The sequence below is a fragment of the Tursiops truncatus genome, chromosome 6 (genome assembly GCF_011762595.2).
Source record: "Tursiops truncatus isolate mTurTru1 chromosome 6, mTurTru1.mat.Y, whole genome shotgun sequence".
Taxonomy (NCBI): domain Eukaryota; kingdom Metazoa; phylum Chordata; class Mammalia; order Artiodactyla; family Delphinidae; genus Tursiops; species Tursiops truncatus.
This window is the reverse complement of record NC_047039.1, coordinates 68,541,283-68,556,800: the sequence shown is the minus strand read 5'-3', so window position 1 is coordinate 68,556,800 and position 15,518 is coordinate 68,541,283. Positions and strand designations below refer to the sequence as shown.

Genomic DNA, 15,518 nt, shown 5'->3' with positions numbered 1-15,518 from the left:
AAAAATGTGTCTTGACGTTGTCCTTCAAGCCTTTTTAAGTAAACAGCATCAATGAGTTTCTTCAAATCAACTGATTCATAGTCTAGGTGATCTCCATTTTCTGATTTACTCTTTTGGTCTAATATCAAGTTGCCAACATAAAATGCTATCTGTGGGTAGTTTTAGATATTTTGACTGGCTCTCCTTATCGTTTACAACTTGTTTCATTCACGTATTGGAGTCCTCAGATATTTTTTTCCTGTTCCTTCAATTCTTGCACTCTTTCCTTCCACCTGGCAGCTCTTTGGAAAAGCAGTTACAGACCTTCCTGAAAATTAGTATTTTTATCCAGACCATCCATGATTTCCCTCTGAAATTGCTCTGCATTCTTCTGAGATGCTTTTAAGATGTTTTTCGCATCAGTCACCAGGGAGCGACAGGATTTTAATGCATCTTCAAGGGGTTTTGTCTGTCCTTGGAGTCCAGCCATCATTACTCCATGAAATGAAAGTTTAGGGGGTTCGCTTTTCTGTTCTTTTTGGAGAAGGTCTACGGTGTTCTCAAATAAAGACGTGAACCTGTTTGGATATTTACTAAATGCTGCCAAATTCAGTCTGTGATTCAAAGGACTGGCCTCCTCTCCAGGTGACTTGAGGGCTCCATCAGTTTGTGGAATCAGTCTGATCCTCTCATGGACGTTACAACATTCTTCAACCCGAGCAAAAAATATTTTGTTAGCTCTTTTTACTAGCTCTTAAAGTATGTTGACTCTTTTTTTATAACAACAATATGTTGACTCTTTTTTTATAACAACAATCAGGATAGCATATACCAGAATCTTCCAGAGACCCACAGAGACCCAGGCCTTGGCTCAAGCAGTCATACACCATCACCAGAGCACTCAACAGCACCTCCAGAACAGGCTGGGCAGACATTTTTGTGGCCATTATCAGGTCTTCCATGACTCCAAGGGGACCACCACTCGGTTTCCAGTTGCCAATACCTGTGGGCCACAGCTGACCACAAGGAACCCTGTGGAGTGTCTCCCTGCTAATCCAAACAAGTGCCTGGCCAACAGGACAGACCATCAGTAGGCTGTGGGTTGGGTTCTATAAAACAGTGTCTCTAACTTGGCTCTGCTCATGATTCTGCACAAACAGAAAGTTTAATTATGTATCCAGTGCATTGGGCAAGTGGAAACACTGATTGCAGGCAGAGGAAACCAGCCTGAGCTCTGAGCACTCTGACCTGGTGCCAGGAAGACTAGGAGATCAAAGCAGTGCCATGCCGCTACCTATTCTCTGCCCATGAGCAGGTCAGGGAGTAATGATGGGGCACGCTGTGGTGGAGGACTCGACTCATTCTCCTGAGTTCAAGTTTCCTTCAGCAGCAGGGAAGCCTGATCCTGCCTGCAAAGGTCACAGGGCTCTTTCTCGCCAGGAGGGCCCCCCCCCCCGCTGCCCCTGCTTGGTGTTTGGTCTGTCCAGTAGCACAGGGGGGAGAACACTGAAAGGACTCAGCCAAGGTGTAAACTAACAGATCTGGATTTCACTACGTGAATGGCAGTGTCTTAACACTTCATGGATTTTCTGTGGGACCAGTTTGTCCTCTTTCAATCCATGTACTCCCAGACTGGGGACACTCTCTTCCACTGCTGACTTGTGACCCAGGCTCCTTCTGTCACATGACCCTGCCATATTCAGCTCATGGCTCCCAGGGTTGTCCTGCAGTTGGTCTCCAATCCATGGAATCAAAGTGTGGCTGTCTCTGCAGAGGGAGCAGGTCCTTCTTTGGGAGGAATGTGCCACCATTCACTTATTTTTTTTAATTTAATTTTTATTTTATATTGGGGTATAGTTGATTTACAATGTTGTTAGTTTCAGGTGTACAGCAAAGTGGCTCAGTTATACATATACATACAATGATTCTTTTCCCATATAGGTTATTACAGAATATTGAGTAGAGTTCCCTGTGCTATACAGTAGGTCCTTGTGGATTATCTGTTTTATATATAGGGTTGTGTATCTGTTAATCCCAAACTGCTAATTTATCCCCGCCTCCCCCCCCACACACCTTTGCCCTTCGGTAACAATAAATTTGTTATCGAAGTCTGGGAGTCTGTTGTGTAAGTAAGTCCATTAATATCATCTCTTTAGATTCCACATATAAGCAATATCACATGATATTTGTCTTTCTTTGTTTTACTTCACTTAGTATGATAATCTCTAGGTCCATCCATGTTGCTGCAAATGGCATTATTTCATTCTTTTTAATGGCTGAGTAATATTCCATTGTATATATGTACCACATCTTCTTTATCCATTCATCTGTCAATGAGCATTTAGGTTGCTTCCATGTCCTGGCTATTGTAAATAGTGCTGCAGTGAACATCAGGGTGCATGCATCCTTTCAAATTATGGTTTTCTCTGGATATACGCCCAGCTGTATTTTTAGTTTTGGGGTTTCTTTTTTTTTGTATTTTTAGTTTTTTAAGGAACCTTCATTCTGTTCTACATAGTGGCTGTACCAATTTACATTCCCACCAAGAGTGTAGGAGGGTTCCCTTTTCTCCACACCCTCTCCAGCATTTATTGTTTGTAGACTTTTTGATGATGGCGATTCTGACCAGTGTGAGGTGATACCTCATTGCAGTTTTGATTTGCATTTCTCTAATAATTAGTGATGTTGAGCATCTTTTCATGAGCTTTTTGGCAATCTTTATATCTTATTTGGAGAAATGTCTATTTAGGTGTTCTGCCTATCTTTTGATTGGGTTATTTTTTTTGATATTGAGCTGCATGCGCTGTTTGTATATTTTGGAAATTAATCCTTTGTCAGCTGCATCATTTGCAAATATTTTCTCCCATTCTGTGGGTTGTCTTTTCATTTTGTTTACGGCTTCCTTTGCTGTGCAAAAGCTTTTACGTTTTATTAGGTCCTATTTATTTATTTGTGTTTTTATTTTCATTACTCTAGGAGGTGGATCCAAAAAGATATTGCTGCAATTTATGTCAAAGAGCGTTCTGCCTATGTTTTCCTCTGAGAGTTTTATAGTATCTGGTCTTACATTGAGGTCTTTAATCCATTTTGAGTTTATTTTTGTGCGTGGCGTTAGAGAGTGTTCTAATTTCTTTTACATGTAGCTGTCCAGTTTTCCCAGCAACATTTATTGAAGAGGCTGTCTTTTCTCCATTCTGTATTCTTGCCACCTTTGTCATAGATTAATTTACAGTGGGGGTGTGGGTTTATTTCTGGGCTTTCTATCCTGTTCCATTGATCGGTATTTGTTTTTGTGCCAGCACCATACTGTTTTGATGGCTGTAGCTTTGTAGTATAGTCCAAAGTCAGGGAGCCTGATTCCTCCAGCTCTGTTTTTCTTTCTCAGGATTGCTTTGGCTATTTAGGGTCTTTTGTGTCTCCATACAAATTAAAAAATTTTTTGTTCTAGTTCTGTGAAAAATGCCTTTGGCAGTTTGACAGGGATTGCATTAAATCTGTAGATTATTTTGGGTAGTATAGTCATTTTGACAGTATTGACTCTTCCAATCCAAGAACACGGTATATCTTTCCATCTGTTTGTGTCATCTTCGATTTCTTCCTCAGCATTGTGTAGTTTTCAAAGTAGCTCCTTAGGGAGATTTATTCAGAGGTATTTTATTCTTTTTGATGCAGTGGTAAATGGGATTATTTCCTTAATTTCTCTTTCTGATCTTTCATTGTTAGTGTATAGAAATGCAACAGATTTCTGCATATTAATTTTGTATCCTGCAACCTTACCAAATTCATTGATGAGCTCTAGTAGTTTTCTGGTAGCATCTTTAGGATTTTCTCTGTATAGTGTCATGTCATCTGCAGATAGTGACAGTTTTATGTCTTCTTTTCCAATTTGGATTCCTTTTATTTCTTTTTCTTCTCTGATTGCTGTAGATAGGACTTCCAAAACTATGTTGAATAAAAGTGGTGAGAGTGGACATCCTTGTCTTGTTCCTGATCTTAGAGGAAATGCTTTCAGCTTTTCACCATTGATTATGTTGTTAGCTCTAGGTTTGTCATATATGACCTTTATTATGTTGAGGTATGTTCCCTCTATTCCCACTCTGGAGAGTTTTTATCATAAATGGATGTGAAATTTTATCAGTGGCTTTTTCTGCATCTATTGAGATGATCATATGGTTTTTATTCTTTAATTTGTTAATGTAGTGTATCACACTGATCTGTGGATATTGAAAAATTCTCACAACCCTGGGATAAATCCCACTTGATCATGGTGTATGATCCTTTTAATGTATTCTTGGATTCGATTTGCGAGTATTTTGTTGAGGTTTTTTGCATCTATATTCATCACTGATATTGGCCTGTAATTTTCTTTTTTTTTGTATCTTTGTCAGGTTTTGGCATCAAAGTGATGGTGGCCTCATAGAATGAGTTCCGAAGTGTTCCTTCCTCTGCAATTTTTTGGAATAGTTTCAGGATAGGTGTTAACTCTTCCTAAATGTTTGGTAGAATTCACCTGTGAAGCCTTCTGGTTCTGGACTTTTGTTTGTTGGGAGTTTTTAAATCACAGACTCGATTTCAGTACTTGTAATTGGTCTGTTCATATTTTCTGTTTCTTCCTGGTTCAGTCTTGGGATATTGTACCTTTCTAAGAATTTGTCCATTTCTTCTAGGTTGTCCATTTTATTGGCATATAGTTACTTGTAGTAGTCTCTTATGGTCCTTTGTATTTCTGTGGTGTTGGTTGTAACTTTTTTTCATTTCTAATTTTATTGATTTGGGCCCTCTCCCTTTTTTTTCTTGATGAGTCTGGCTAGAGGTTTATCAATTTTGTTTATCTTTTCAAAGACCCAGATTTTAGTTTCATTGATCTTTTCCATTGTTTTCTTCATCTCTATTTCATTTATTTCTTCTCTGATTTTTTATTATTTCTTTCTACTAACTTTGGGTTTTGTTTGTTCTTTAGATGTAAGTTTAGGTCATTTATTTGAGATTTTTCTTGTTTCCTGAGGCAAGCTTGTATTACTATAAACTTTCTGCTTAGAACTGATTTTGCTGCATCCCATAGGTTTTGGATTGTCCTGTTTTCATTTTCATTTGTCTCTAGGTATTTTTTGATTTCCTCTTAATTTCTTCAGTGATTCACTGGTTGTTTAGTAGCATATTCTTTAGCCTCCACGTTTGTGTGTGTGTGTGTGTGTGTGTGTGTGTGTGTGTGTGTTTTGTTGTAGTTTATTCTTAGGACAGGGCCGAAAGTAAGCTCATCACACGAGATGAATTGTGCCAAAGCACAGCAGTAGAGGGCTGCCGCTCACTCAGGCAAAACAGCGCTGTCTGTCTTGCTGTGGTAACTTTTATTAAAGCATTATCTAGGTTTACACTTTAAGACTTGTTTTCTTAACATTTCAGAAGTGCCAAAGCAGCAACCTGTGTTTTTATTAATTATACAAGCAATAATTGGCTTTCGTGAGCACCTGCCATGCTTCGTCCTTGAGCGCGAAAGCAGCACAAAGTTCCCACCATTATTTTGATTATACTGAAGTAGCACAAGGACATTTCCTTGCATTCCCACCACTCTGATTATACTGAGGACATCTCATGGATCAGTGCCCAAAGCACTCAATGCTTCTTTGCAGGCCCCCGGTTTGCCGGGGGGGCGCTCAAAGCATTCAGAACTGTTCACAACTCTGGCTTATTCGCATGCCCCTGGTTTGCCGGGGGGGCTCAAAGCAATCAGGACTGTTTGCAGTTCTGGCTTATTCGCCAGCCCCCAGTTTGCTGGGGGGGAGGGCTCATGGATCACATCTCCTTTCCATGTCCTCAGTTATCCCACTACATTTCCCCCTTTTTTGTTCTACAGTTTTTGCAGCATCAAGGAGAACACGGCAGCATTACTCTCGGTACTAAACTACATGGAATTATTTTGCAGCTTGTGCAGCATCAAGGAGAACACAGCAGCTTGTTGCGATGTTGCATGGCGGGTAGCTTTCACTCGTCGTCGGACTACAATTAAACATATTATTATTATAATGAGCATTAGCAATCCTGCAGTAGAAGCTGTTATGGCTATAATACCCATGACAGCTGCAATCAACGTTCCTACAAATCTTTTACTTCTTTTTAATGCATCAGCTAAATATTGCAAAACAGCCATAGGAAGAGATTCTTGCCATTCCCTTCCAAGATTGACAGGAAGCCAAAGACCTGTCCGAGCTCGTAAGATATACAAACTTTCAGTAGATATGTTAAAATACTAGAGTTAATGCAGGTATATAGAGAGCAATTTTTACACATTATAATACCTTGAGTCTCATTCCATACAGCTGGTCCCTTTAACAATATATAAGGTAATTTCACACAACTACGAGTATACCGAGTAACATCTTTATGAAAAATCAAACTATGATTTTCAGATTTGTTAACCATATGTCCTACCCAGGCATTAATCTTTCTCAGAGCTGCCGTAAGCTTCCATAAGTCCTTTTGGATAGGATATCCATTTAAATGAGGACCAGGAGGAGAAAACCCTCCAGCATGCCATACTATGGTATCATTAATAGAATCGCTATAAATAGTGTTACCCTCTTTATGCCAGTATAAATTCTTCAAACCCTTTTTACCTCGGGCGGAGCCAAAAGGGCTTCAATCAATGACGCTTCCCCAAGAAGTATTAACAAGAACCCGAGCCATTTCTCCTCGGCATCGAGTCCAATGGACCCAATCTGATAATCGATCCATAAGAGGCACCTGGCATGGAGGCAAATAAGGTGCAGAAACATTTTCATTAAGAGTGGAATTAGAACTTTTAAAATTATAAGCACTCAAAAGATATAACCCATGATATCTGCTTTCATTTTTGACAACACTTAACCATGCCTGATAATTCATTTTAAGGCAATGATCTCCCTTTCCCATACAAATAGGAGGTCCATTAACACCCACCGTGTAATTCTCTATTATCCTTCCTTCTTCCTCCGGCTTCAAAGGGCCTCTATCATCAAAAGGACCAGGCAACCAACCAGACTCATTTACATATACGAGAATTGGGGCATCCCACCAGGTAACTCCCATATTAAGAGGAGGGTTAGGAATATAAGTCAAATAAGTATGGTTAGTACAACTTATCTCATTGGCTGATATGCGTATTACCTGTGCAGACAACATTGCCAACATAGCTACAAAAAGATTGGTGCTAGTGAGAGGTTTACCCTGTGAAATGACAAGATTTTCAGCAGTGCCTGCAAACTTTTTCACTTGCCCCCAAGTCAATGGAGACGCCCTCTTTGTTTGATCCAATGGCACACGGAATGCTCTCTTGCTCAAATCCATCTCGGCAAATCCCTTCATCATTCCCGTCACATCAAGGCTACGCTTAGTTGCCATCCCGAAGCTTTATCTTCTTAGCCGGCACCCAATAGGATTCAGCTCCTGCAGAAACAAAAGCATATCCTCGACCCCAACGAAGAACCTCGCCAGGTTCCCAAGTGTTAGTATTTTCATTTAATATAAAAACAGATTGTCTAAGTTCTTGTGTACTTATTTTTGTCCAATGTCTGTCAACTGCACTAAGATCATCTTCTCCATGATTCAAAAAATTAAGAGTAAATAAAGCAATATGTATTCTTTTCCTAGGACTTTGTACCTCATCTCCCTCTTTTTGTTTTATAAGCCTTTCTTTCAAAGTGCGGTTTTGTCGTTCAATAACCGCTTGTCCTGTACTGTTTCTTGGGATACCTGTAACATGCCGTATATTATGTGTGGCAAAAAAAGTCTGACATTTTTGAGAGTGATATGCAGAAGCATTATCAGTTTTTATGCTGTTGGGAATTTTCGTACAGCAAAAGCTTCTAATAAATGAGTTATTACAGCATCAGCTTTTTCAGAAGATAGTGGAGTTGCCCATGAGAAATGAGAGTAGGTATCTACAGAATGATGAATATATTTTAACTTTCCAAAACCAGGATATTGAGTTACATCCATTTGCCAGATAGCATTAGTAGATAAGCCTTTAGGGTTAACTCCAATATTCAAACAAGGTTGATTAATAGCAGCACATTGCGGGCATGTACGGAGAATAGTTTTTGCTTGTTTCCATGTAAGATTAAATTTATTTTTTCAATCTTCTGGCATTAGTATGATATCTATGATGTTCTGCTGTAGCTAATTGTACGGTACCCACTAAAGTATCAATAAAATCATTTCCATCTACCAATGGACCGGGTAAATGAGTATGAGCACGAATATGAGTAATATAAAGTAGTGCAGTACGTAGTCTAATTATATGTTGTATTTGCAAAAATAAAGAATGCAGTTCTGATCCATTATTTGGGATAAAAGCGGTCTCAATATTTTTAACTGTAAATTCCACATACTGAGAGTCTGTAATTATATTAAGAGCAATTGGATAATCTTGTAACAATAGTATTACAGCAAATAGTTCTGCTTTTTGAACTGAAACATATGGAGATTGTAACACCTTTTGATCATGACTGTTAGCATATCCTGCTCTTCCCGTTTTATTGGCATCAGTAAAAAAAGTTGGTCCTATAACAGGATCTAAATGAACTATTTTTGTCGAAATCCAATTAGTCTTTTTCAAAAATTGTAAACGTTTTTCAGAAGGATGATGATTATGTATTTTACCTATATAATGAGCACAGGCAATTTGCCAGTTATCCTCTAGTTGAAAAAGAGTTTGTATTTCTTTGTTTGAAAAAGGGACTATAAGTTCATGTGGGTCCTGACCACATAGTTGCCTTAATCGTTACCTACCTTTAATAATAATATCAGCTATTTTTTGTATATAAGATTGTAATTTCTTTTGAGCTTTTTGAGCTAAAAATATCCATTCTATGAGATTATCTTGTTGTTGTAGTAAACCAGTAGGAGAATGAGGAGTATGAAATACAATAAGTCGTAAATGATCGAGAGATTCAATCCGATCCAATTGTGCATCATGTATATGTTTTTCTATCCATTTAAGTTCTTGTTCAGCCTGGGGAGAAAGTTCACGGTGACTATTTCAAGGTCTTCTATCTAGGTATGCTTCTGAAAACATATCAATTTTTTAACATGTTTTCAGTAGCATAACCAGACAAGAGTCCCCGAACATAATTAGAATGTATCCCATACGCATTAATGGCTTCTTTTAGCATTTAAAAAATTTTTATATCATGATGGTTATACTCAACATTTACATATCCATTTGGAAATTGATCATTAGCAGGCATAGCTTGTCCAACAATAGGGAAAGCAAAAAATGATTTAGAATATTGCTTTTCTTGTTTATTCATCTCTTCTTTCAACAACAGTCTATTAGATTCAGGTTTTAGAGGAAAGCGAAACTGACGAGAGGCTCCAACAGGATAAGCTGCTAATTCTAAAGGAGGAGCCGAAGGAATAGTAGGACATGGCTCCTGATATGAAGGAGTAGTAGTATTGCTTTTATTTTCTTCCAGTTTAGTCATCAAATTTTTTAACTTTGAAAGTATATCAGAAATCTCATTCTGTTGAGGAAGTGGCATTTCATTTTGTTTGCTAGCCTGCTCCCGATCTTTATTACCATCAGAAAAAGCCCCTTCATCACTGGAATCCGAAAAATCCTCTCCTGTCTCAGACACAAGGGGAGGAGGAGGCGGAGGAAAGTCCTCTATAGGAGACTCACGAAACAGAGTACGAAAAGCAGCAGAAGGATCGGGAGCAGAATTCGGACGCTGAGGACGCGCCCCATAGTCACTTTCAGTTTCAGATTGTAATGGTTCCAGGGAAAGGGAAATTAATTTACAAAGAGACCAAACACGGACAGATATAGGGTCTCCATGCTGATGAGCTCTTCTTAAGGCTCGCATAACCTGTTTCCAAACTTCTAAATTCAACTGGTTATGACCAGTAGGTCGAAACCAGTAACAGTGTTTACGAACCAGCGCAAACAATTCATCAAAAGATTCTTGTTTCACTTTCACTCCTGAACTCTGTAATAACTGTTTCAGGAGTTTAACGTATTGAAATTCTACTGAATGGGAATTCCCCATTACAGTTACTCTACTGTTGCCGAAGGTTTCGCTTACTCTGAGCGGACCAATATCCCCTTCGGTCCCGCGATCACGCGATTACTTACGTTCAGGTCCCTGTTCGGGCGCCAAGTGTTGTAGTTTATTCTTAGGACAGGGCCGAAAGTAAGCTCATCACACGAGATGAATTGTGCCAAAGCACAGCAGTAGAGGGCTGCCGCTCGCTCAGGCAAAGCAGCGCCGTCTGTCTTGCTGTGGTAACTTTTATTAAAGCATTATCTAGGTTTATACTTTAAGACTTGTTTTCTTAACATTTCAGAAGTGCCAAAGCAGCAACCTGTGTTTTTATTAATTATACAAGCAATAATTGGCTTTCGTGAACACCTGCCGTGCTTCGTCCTTGAGTGCGAAAGCAGCACAAAGTTCCCACCATTATTTTGATTATACTGAAGTAGCACAAGGACATTTCCTTGCATTCCCACCACTCTGATTATACTGAGGACATCTCATGGATCAGTGCCCAAAGCACTCAATGCTTCTTTGCAGGCCCCTGGTTTGCCGGGGGGGTGCTCAAAGCATTCAGAACTGTTCACAACTCTGGCTTATTCGCATGCCCCTGGTTTGCCGGGGGGCCTCAAAGCAATCAGGACTGTTTGCAGTTCTGGCTTATTCGCCAGCCCCCAGTTTGCTGGGGGGTGGGGGGGGAGGGCTCATGGGTCACGTCTCCTTTCCATGTCCTCAGTTATTCCACTACAGTGTTTACAGTTTTTTTTTCTTGTAGTTGATTTCTAATCTCATAGTGTTGTGTTTGGAAAATATGCTCGATACGATTTCAATTTTCTTAAATTAACAAGACTTGTTTTGTGGCCCAGCCTGTGATCTATCCGGGAGAGTGTTCCATGTGCAATTGAAAAGAATGTGTATTCTTCTGTTTTTGGATGGAATGCTCTGTAAATATCAATTAAGTCCATCTGATCTAAGGTGTCATTTGAAACCTGTGTTTCCTTATTGATATTCTGTCTGGATGATCTGTCCATTTTGAAAGTGGGGTGTTAAAGTCCCTCACTATTATTGTGTTACTCTCAATTTCTCCTTTTATGGCTGTTAGCATTTGCCTTATGTATTGAGGTGCTCCTATGTTGGATGCATGTATAATTACAATTGTTATATCTTCTTCTTAGATTGATTCCTTGATCATTATGTAGTGTCCTTCTTTGTCTTTTGTTAACAGTGTTTAAAGTCTATTTTGTCTGATATGTGTATTGCTATTCCAGCTTTCTTTTGATTTCCGTTTGCATGGAATACCTTTTCCATCCCCTCACTTTCAGTCTGTATGTGTCCCTAGATCTGAAGTGGGTCTCTTGTAGACAGCATATATATGGGTCTTGTTCTTGTATCTATTCAGCCAGTCTGTGTCTTTTCATTGGAGCATTTAATCCATTTATGTTTAAGGTAATTATTGATATGTATGTTCTTATTGCTGTTTGTTTCTGTAGGTCATTTTTTCCCTTTCCTCTTTTGTTCACTTGTGATTTGATGACTGTCTTTAGTGTTAGGCAGCCTGTCTGCTGATGGGTGGGTCTGTGTTCCTGTCCTGTTGATTGTTTGGCCTGAGCCGTCCCAGCACTGGAGCCTACAGGCCATTGGGTGAGGCCAGGTCTTGTTGCTACTGATCCAAGCAGTATGTCTGCCTGTAGGAAGAGTTCAAGTAGATGTGCACTCCTTGCTATTTCCACCACCATATTTTATGACCCCAGAGAGATCCACGGCCGTCCCCCAACCCCACCTCCCCAGCAGGCCCTGCAAGACCAGCAGATAAGTCTGGCCCAGGCTTCTATGAAGTCACTGCTTTTGCTCTGGGTCCTGATGTGCACAAGACCTTGTGTGCACCCTCCTTGAGTGGAGTCTCTGTTTCCCCCAGTCCTGTGGAGCTCCTACAATCAAGCCCCACTGGCCTTCAAAGCCAAATGCTCTGGGGACTCCTCCTCCCGATGCCGGACCCCTCGGCTGGGGAGCCTAATGTGGGACTCAGAGCTCTCAGTCCTGTGGGAGATATTCTGCAATATAATTATTCCCCAGTTTGTGGGTCACCCACCCAGGTGGTATGGGATTTGATCATATTGCATCTCTTGTGGTTTCTTCTTTATGTCTTTGGATGTAGAATATCTTTTTTTTTTAGTAGGTTCCAGTCTTTTTTTATTGATGGTGGTTCAGCAGTTGTGATTTTGGTGTGCTCGTGAGAGGAGGTGAGCCAATTCTGATTTCTTTTAGAATCAATTATGCCATGCTAAATGGTCTACAGTACCACAAATGACATTAAATGAAGGTTGTATATGCATTTATGTTGACTTCTTTCTTACCTGGGCATTAATTTTATAGGGAACATGAAGATTTTGTACAGGTTTCTTTTCATAATGGTGTCTTTTTCCCTCTATAAGTTACAGTAAATAAGCCACTCAAAAGAGATTGTGCAATTGTCCTGGATATCAACAGATCTATCACTGAGCTTAATAAAGCAACCACAAACAACCCAAACTCCATAGCTTCTCTTTTACATGCACACTACCAAAACTTTGCCATGAGATTTTACTGAGTGCATACTGTGCCACTGCACCAGGCTGGGACATGTTTGTGATACTGAAGGTTTTGTTGTGGTTATATGAATTAATTCAGAATACATAATTTTCAAAGCCCGATTCATCTTTCATAGTTCAGCTAGGAGGAAAGTGTTCATGAATTGAAAGAAGTATGTGTGCTGCTTTTTCTGAGCCTCTTAGGTTATCCTTTGAAATAACAGAAGCCTCTCATGTCTTTATCTGTTCATGTGCTTCAGTCAATGTTTTCAAAGTGCTTTCCAAGCACAAAGACATCTCTGCATTTATTCCCCAGCTCAGGTGTGGATGGAATCAACTCTTGCAGAAAGAGAAAGAAAACATCAAAGCTCTTTCAGGTCTCTCAAGTACTCCAGGAAGCAAATTTAGTCATGAGAAAAATCAAGAGTAAAATTCTTCCTTGGTTTACTCATTTATGGATCGTGGCTTTATTTGACAGCAGTAAAACGAAAGTGTGATGTGGAGACTATCCAGGATTAAAAGGATAGAAATTAACTTCACAGTGAAGCTTCAAGTTTAGGTTTTTAAGCAAGTGTATGAGAACCTCTTATCATCTGAATAAATGGTAATCTTTCTAGGGCCTTTATTTCTCTTATGTTAGATTTTACTGCTATGACTTTGAGCTGTCTTTCTACAAATAGGGAAACAAATGTTTGTTTTATTCCCTATAGGGTGAGCAGAATCTAGGCAATTGAGGAAGGCCCCAGTGATTTGAGAAATTCCATGATATCTGTTCATATTTTAGCACTTTTTACCTTGGGGCAAAAATGTTTTGTTTTTTCTTAGTTACCACTGAAAAATTTCTCTACAAAGTTTTTGCCATAGAGAATGCTTTTTTTTTTTTTTGCGGTACGCGGGCCTCTCTCTGTTGTGGCCTCTCCCATTGCGGAGCACAGGCTCAGCAGCCATGGCTCACGGGCCTAGCTGCTCCGCGGCATGTGGGATCTTCCCGGACCGGGGCACGAACCCGTGTCCCCTGCATCGGCAGGCAGACTCTCAATCACTGCGCCACCAGGGAAGCCCGAGAATGCTTTTTTGTTTGTTTGTTTGTTTTTGCGGTACGCGGGCCTCTCACTGCCGTGGCCCCTCCCGCCGCGGAGCACAGGCTCCGGACGCACAGGCCCAGCAGCCATGGCCCACAGGCCTAGCCACTCCGCGGCACCTGGGATCCTCCCGGACTGGGGCACGAACCCGCGCCCCCTGCATCGGCAGGCGGACTCCCAACCACTGCGCCACCAGGGAAGCCCTAGAGAATGCTTTTTTAGCCACCTCTCTCTCTCTCTTTCCAGGCTGAAATATAGATCTTACTAATATAGAAGCATGAAAAAATTCAAGGAGTATGACAAATTTAATGTAACTTTACAGTGATAGTGTAGGCAGCCTTGATGGTAAAAGGAGATGAGTCTGAATTAGTGAAAAAAAGTTAGTTATACTTTAAAATAATGTTCTGTCATTTCAAAGAACAGAATACGTCACTTATCCCATTTACAAACAGGGTTTGAAAAAATAACCCTACTCCTTGTTAGTGACAACTAACTGCTTGTGGGCCCAGTTCCTTTGAGTGCCTTTTCATGGAGTCTTAAAATACCCTACTGCAGGCCCTTTTTGCTACTGGCAGTTATATGTATTTCATGTCTAAATGGCAGTTATATATATTTCATGTCTTATTTTATTTAAATCCTGAATTGAGTACCATGCAGTAATTTGTTTTTGTCTATTAAGTACCCATTACAGAAGTCTGGCCTACAATGTGCAAATTAAATTAGGCAGACTTTACTGCTATACATAATGCACATGAACATTCTCTTCTGGGTATTTTGACTAAGTTGTTCCTTAGGAGAAAAAAAAAGATGCTTAGTAAGTTGCTCAGAACATTGAGGGAGAATTTATAGACCAGATCTACTACTCTTATAGGCTTCTTGTTATAAATAAAAAATAATGAACATAGTGCCGAATAGTGCCAGAAAAAATCAGATTTAATCCTTACAGAATATTTTTATGTACAGAGAGATCCTTAACACCACTTGATTTCAATTCTAAAAAACTGAGAAAAACACATTTTAAATGATTTTTATTTCTGTTCAGTTTGTATTCATTTTAAAGATAATAACTACCATACAGTGAGCACTCGCTTTGTTCCAGCTGCTATCTTAAGTGCTGGCTATGTATTATTTTATTTAATCCTCATGATCCTAAGGCAGGCCCTCATGTCATGGCCAAATCACAGAATGAAGTCATGGAGACTTAAAGTATACAGCTCAAATGACACTGGAAACTGCTTCCTCAGTGCTGGTGATAACCCATTGGAGGTTCAAGAAACCAAGGGGGAAATTCGCTATCAGCATTTAAAAAATTACAGAGAATAAAATAGAATGAGAAATAGCCCAGGGTATCACAGATAGGGAAAGTAGCATTTTGTGAGACGTTGGTTTTAAATGCTCATGCACGTGTGTATGTGTGAACTAATTCTTGATGTTAAAGTGCATGTCTCATTCGGGGTTGTGGCTTAAAAAATAAGAAATATCAACTATGCTTAAATCAAAGGCAACAGTAATCTGATTCTAAAGAGCTGAACATTATAGCTATAGCTTAATTTTTAAAAGCTGTGTATAGTGACTATTATAGGATAGAAGATACATGTTGGCCCACAGCTAAATATTCTATTTTTTTCCAGTCTTACGATATTTCTTTTTTTCTTATTGAGATAGCATTGGTTTATAACATTATATAAGTTTCATATGTACAACATTATATTTCTACTTCTGTATACACTACAGCATGCTCACCACCAAAAATTTTAGTTTCCATCCATCACCAGACAGTTGACCCCCTTCAATCTTAAAATTCACGTTAAAAGGAGAAACCACTTTAAGATTAATCCCCCTTCTATCAGATCGATAGAACTCACAACAACAAAAACACA

At 39.5% G+C, this 15,518-nt stretch overlaps 1 long non-coding RNA gene across 2 annotated transcripts; it reads right to left on the bottom strand.

The window, feature by feature from the left end:
* Nucleotides 1-5,264: 5,264 nt before the first annotated feature.
* On the bottom strand, nt 5,265-10,742 carry LOC117312635 (uncharacterized). Of its 2 annotated transcripts, none has more exons than XR_012332549.1 (3): nt 10,091-10,742; nt 6,594-7,401; nt 5,265-5,976 (listed from the first exon to the last, which is right to left on the bottom strand). It is a non-coding gene; the product is annotated as an uncharacterized lncRNA (long non-coding RNA). The 2 variants fall into 2 exon arrangements; XR_004527011.2 differs by lacking the exon at nt 10,091-10,742 and having other exon boundaries at nt 6,594-6,720; nt 7,182-10,070.
* Between the last annotated feature and the right edge of the window lie 4,776 nt (nt 10,743-15,518).